Source organism: Rana temporaria, chromosome 11 (genome assembly GCF_905171775.1).
Source record: "Rana temporaria chromosome 11, aRanTem1.1, whole genome shotgun sequence".
In the NCBI taxonomy this organism is placed as follows: domain Eukaryota; kingdom Metazoa; phylum Chordata; class Amphibia; order Anura; family Ranidae; genus Rana; species Rana temporaria.
The window spans coordinates 82,772,569-82,778,568 of record NC_053499.1 but is presented as its reverse complement, the minus strand read 5'-3'; positions in this window follow the sequence as shown (position 1 = coordinate 82,778,568).

Sequence of the window (6,000 nt, the reverse complement as noted above, 5' to 3'; positions counted from 1 at the left end):
AACTGCTGACAGGGAGCGGACTCTCTGTTCTGCCCAGCCTAGAATTTCTAGAGACAATCTTAGGAGCGAACGTGACCTGGTGCCTCCCTGATGGTTCAGGAACGCCACCGTGGTCGCGTTGTCGGAGAGAATTTGTACTTCTTGGTCCAGGATTCTCTCCTCGAACGCTTCCAAGGCTCTTCCGACCGCTGATAATTCTCGGAAGTTGGAAGAGGACTCCCTTTGGTGTCGATCCCAGGAACCCTGGGCCTGTAGGCCCGCCATGTGGGCTCCCCATCCCCAGGAGCTGGCATCCGTGGTTATCCTGAGGGGGTCTGACTGGTGCCACTGAAGGCCCCTTTCCAGATTCCGAGGAATGAGCCACCACTCCAGAGTGTTCTTTACTGACTCTGGAATGGAGACCCTGGAGTCTAGGGATGTTTCCTTCCCGTCCCAGGAGGAGAGGAGGAAGGCCTGTAGTGGCCTGTAGTGGAGCTGGGCCCACGGAACTGCTGGGATGCATGAGGTCATACGTCCCAACAACCTCATGATCTCCCTGAGTGAAATATCTGCTGTTCCCCTGACAGACCTGACCACTGAGATGAGTTTCTGGACCTTGTCTACTGGTAAGAGAAGCTTTTTCTCTAAGGAATCTATTAAGAATCCCAGATAGTTTTTCCTTTGTTCTGGGAGGAGAGAAGATTTTTCTCTGTTTATAATCCATCCCAAGGATTCCAGTGTAGTCAGGACGGTGGTCAGGTCCGTGAGAAGAAGTGCTCGACTGGGATTGAACAGCAGCAGATCGTCGAGGTAGGGAACAAGGGAGATGCCCTTCAGATGTAGAGAGGCGACCACCTCTGCTAGCACCTTCGTGAAAACTCTTGGGCTGGAGGCAAGCCCAAAGGGGAGAGCGGTGAATTGCCAGTGTTGGATCCCCTGTGGGGAAACAATGGCGAATCTCAGGAATCTTTGATGGTCCTGGTAAATGGGGACATGGAGGTAGGCGTCCTTCAGGTCTATGGTTATCATAAATACCCCTTCTAAAAGAAGTCCTTTGAGACTGTAAATGTTCTCCATGCGGAACCTCTTGTAGAAGAGATAAGTATTCTGGGGTTTTAAGTTGATAATTAGACGGAATTTCCCCGAGGGTTTTGGTACTACGAAGATGTGAGAGTACACCCCCTGACCCTGTTGGTCTACCGGAACCGGGACTATGACTCCCTGTTGTGCTAGGTCTGACACATTCCCTAGAAGGCTTGCCGCTTTGAGGGGATTTTGGGGTAAATGAGTGAGGAGGAAAATTGGTGGGGGAAGATGGCGGAATTCCAATCTGTAGCCTTCCTTCACTATCTGCAAAATGTGAGGACTCCGCGTTATGCTTTCCCAAGCTGGAAAAAATCGGGAGAGCCTTCCCCCGACTCTCGAGTCACTTGGATTCTTTTCCAGCGGGTTTAGGATCAGGGAAAAGGATTCCCCCTTTTGGTTTATCCTTTCCCGTGGTCCACCTCCTATTAAAGGCCGCTCTTCGGTCTGAAGGTCGATTTTTATTCTGGGGGCCTCGAAATAATCTCCTCCTATTTTGTTTAGGTTTGGGAGGGAACCGTTTACCCTTTTCTGAGGCTCTAGTTAGAGCCTGGTCTAGACCTGTCCCAAAGAGGAGGGATCCCTCAAAGGGCAGGGCACATAGACAGGACTTGGAGGCCAAATCTCCTTCCCATGTTTTGAGCCATAGTGCCCTTCTCGAGGCGTTAATAAGAGCGCCCGTTTTAGCAGAGGCTCGAGCGGTCTCAATTGATGCGTCTGCTAGATAGGCGACAGCGCTACCTATGACTCTAAGGGAATCTCGGATATCCTTAAATTTTGAAGTCTGCGGGATATGTTCCAACATCCTGGACAGCCAGGTATCCGTATTCCTGGCAATGCAGGATGAGGCCAGTGCGGGCCCAAGGGCTGCCGCATTAGCCTCCCAGGCCCTGCGAAGGGAGGTCTCTGCCCGTCTGTCTAGTGAATCTTTTAAATTCCCAGCATCCTCAAAGGAAAGGTCAGACTGTCTAGACAGTTGCGCTAGGGAAGCATCTAGTTTAGGGACTTTGAAAAATTTATTTTCTAGTTCTTCCTTAAAGGGACAGCGCCTTTTCCAGGTTTTGTACTTTAGTAACTTCTTTTCAGGTTCAGCCCACTCTCTTAGAACTAAATCCTGAAGAGATTGGTGAACTGGGATAACCTTTGGTTGGGGTTTAGCCAGACCCTGGTACATCTTATCCTGTGCTGACACTAGTTCGGCCGGCTGCTGAATCCCCTCAGAGGTATAGATAGCCGCCAGTAAACCACCCATGTCATCCGCTGAAAAAATGAATTTGCCTGATCTAGCATCTTCATCCTCCTCATCTGTCTGGCTATCAATGAGACCTTCTTCCTGAGCCTCCGAGTCCTCAGAGTCTGACAGAAGAACGTCCCTAGCCCTCAACAATTTTAGAGCCGAGGTGGATAAGCTTTCCTGTGAGGAGGGTCCAGCTGCTAGGGGATCAGGTTCCTTGGTTTTTAAGACTTGCTTAAACTCCTTTAATGTGGAAAGCATTTCTGACTGAACCGTCAGGAATTCCTTCATTATTAGCGAAGTTTCCTTCCCTGTGAGTTTTTGAATGCACTTAGCACACAAAAGCTTGGAATAGTCTGTGGCTAGCTTAATGCTACAATTCCCACATCTTTTAGCTTTAGATGTATGTTTAGCAGAAACACTAGAAGCCTCCCCCTGGGCAGTAACCTCTTCCCCTGAAAGTAAAAGACAAGGCTTCAATACAAAGGGAGTAGGGGAAGGGAAGGGGGGTGTGTGGGGAATAAGGACCCAGTCCAAGTGCCCCAATGAAGTTTCTGGAGGTAGACTCACCCTTGGTGGCTTCCTCTGCAGCAGCGGTTAGTGCCGGGCGGTCCTCACGCTCCATGGCACTATCGAATCGGGCGCCACTCTCTCCCCTGCTGCGCTCCGAGCGTGTGAGCTAACGCCGATGGCGGCCGCCATTTTGGCGAAGACCGGAACCGGAAGTGCGTCATCACCATGCGCCGCCATCGACGCAGCGTCGGAATGCTGGCTCCACCGAGAAACGGGCCTGGGAGAACAGCAGCCGAGTCCACAGCGCGGAGATGTGTCCTTACCCGGCCCAGCAGGTAGGAGGACGCTCGGGAGAGAGGGATTCCAGCCACCTAGGTGTTCTGAGGTAGCCACTACCCAGATACACCTAGCAGGGGGGGTTTCCAAAACAAAGTTTTCCTTCAGCTCCCCCCCCCTCAATACGGGGAGACCCTCTGGACAGGCAATAGCCTCACTGAGCTCAAGGCCTCCCAGGACCCATGGCTCATATTCCAGGAGGGGGACCACCAGCCCCAGGCCTTAGGTCTTTTTAGAAAACAAAAAAACGTTTCGCTGGGGGAAACACAATCATGAACTGAGGTGCACGGGGAGGGGCGGGGTTTTTAAACCTCTTTTTGATTGTGTTTCCTGTCAGGTGAAGCCAGTCTACTCTCAAGGTGCCGTCCTGGAAGACGACTCGAGAAATCTGTGTTTTTTTTAGATCTGTCCCTGATATGTCCGAAAATTACATGCTTTTAATGTGAATATCCCAAGATTTTAGCTGCCCTGCCTCTGCACTACCTCCTGGCGTGGTGGTCATCTGTAAGCCAGAGGGGCCCCATAATCTTCTATTGCCCAGGGGCCCCATGAGTTGTCAGTCCGCCCCTGGTTCTAGTTTAAGCACAAATTTCATAGAGTTTTATTGAGAGCCCTAAGAAAATATAACCATGCCAATAGGCCAGGATAGAGCGTTGCTAATACGTAGGAATGTGTGTGTTAGAGCACCCCACCCAATGTTAACTAAAAAATTAATAATTTGCAAATAAGTATTATCTGCTAATTTTTTTGGGGATGTCTGCACCCCTGATAGTGAGAACATTTGTGAGGTGTCTTCACCCTTTCTAATTCATTCACTTCCTGTCACATAGCCAAACAGGAAGTGAGGGTAAAACCTTACTAATATCTTTTCTTGGGGACACAGAGATCAATCTAAATAGTTTCCCATTATGTAAATTGCACTCTAGCATTTTGCTGTGTACACCCCAAATTATTAGGGACTTTGGGGTCCATTTACTAAAGGCAAATCCACTTTGCACTACAAGTGCAAAGCAAGGAAGAAAGAAAACAAAACAACTTTGCTTCTACAGGATTGGATGTTAAAACCATCAGTGCTTCCTCTCTGATTTTCAGCAACTATGCTTGTACTGCAGAGTGGCTTTGCCTTTACTAAACCCCAAACTAAATAATCATTTGGGGCAGGGATCCTCAAACTACGGCCCTCCAGCTGTTGTAGAACTACACATCCCATGAGGCCTTGTAATGCACTGACATTCACAGACATGACTAGGCATGATGGGAATTGTAGTTCCTGAACAACTGGAGGGCCGTAGTTTGAAGACCCATGATTTGGGGTGTACACAACAGTGCTGGAGTGCAATTTGCTTAATGGGGACACTAGTTAGATTGACCTGTGTCCCCAAGAAATGACACTGGTAGGGTTTTAACCTCACTTCCTGTTCAGCTGTGTGACAGGAAGTGAAGCCAATTTTAAGAAAAGGGACACAAAGCTCAACACAAAAATAAAAAAACACAAAGCAGGGGTTCTAACACTCACTTGGCTTCCCTCAAACACCCACAATTTGAATAGGATTGCCTTGCGCTAGATTTAAGCACAGTGCTGTAAATCAGCACGTCAAGCCTGTCCACCAATAGCAAACCCCCCCCCCCCCCCCCCACAGGCCATGTTTGCAGGTTTTCCTTCATCTTGCACATGTGCTTTAAAATACAGTCTGGACAGCAATTCTTGATAAGAGAAATCCACAAAACATGTCCTGTCGGGGGTACTTGAGGGCTGAGGACCACTGCAGAAAAAATAAAATACTTACCAGTTTTTGTCTTTAAAGTCATGGGGAATAAACATGGCAAACATTTCATGATTACACACCAGGAAAGAAGCTTAGACAAAAATCACACATAATTTGTTAGGCCCTAACCTAGTTCAGCTGCAGCTGTCAACATATGTAGCATGAAAAAGTAACAAAAGACAAACTTAACAATTTTAAAGTAATTTTTATTGGTCAACAAAACAAGGAAAGCAAAAAAAGACAAACAAACAAACACAAACAAAAATACATTTCAAAATTCTAAATAACCATAGCTTCACACATTTTTCATAAAATAAGGCCACATAGACAAATACATCAAAGTGAACATCATTTAAAAATAAACCAAAACCATTGGCAAAATAAAACAAAACCCATGCAACAAACCACATTTGTGTTTAGCAACAGCATTTCTGCCAGCCTGCCCCTTCTGAGGGCAGCTGAGGACTGATCGATCCCTGCTTTTTATAACAGTGCTAGTAATGAAGCAATTGAAATCACATGAACAAATTGCAGTCTCTAGTTTGGGTGAGCTTGTAATTGGGCACACCTGCAATTAACCCAAACCACGCTCTATGAGCATCCAAGGAGTGTTTTTCACCTTTTAAAAAGAAAGGATATTTTTTTTCTAAGTGTTTGAGCATGCTCAGTTCATCACACATGTAGGAACCAAGCTGCAATGGAATGAGAGCTTTTTTTTTTTTTGTTTCCCCTTATCTGATGCTTTCCAGCCTGAAGGGGAGGTGTTAAAGACAGAAGTAAACACGCACATTTAATAATCTATTTGTGGGAAAAAAAAGGTTGCCAATTTTGTTTGGGAGCCACGTCGCACGACTGCGCAATTGTCAGTTAAAGCGACGCCGCGCCGAATCACAAAAACTTGCCCGGTCATTGACCAGAAATATGGTCCGGGCTCAAGTGGTTAAAAATTAACAAAACACAAAAGTGAGCCCAATTTTTGGGGATAATGTGAAAGATGATGTTACACTGAGTAAATAGATACCTTACATGTCACGCTTTACTATTGGAAACACTCCTGCAATGGGGCCAAAATGAATTCCGTGAATATCC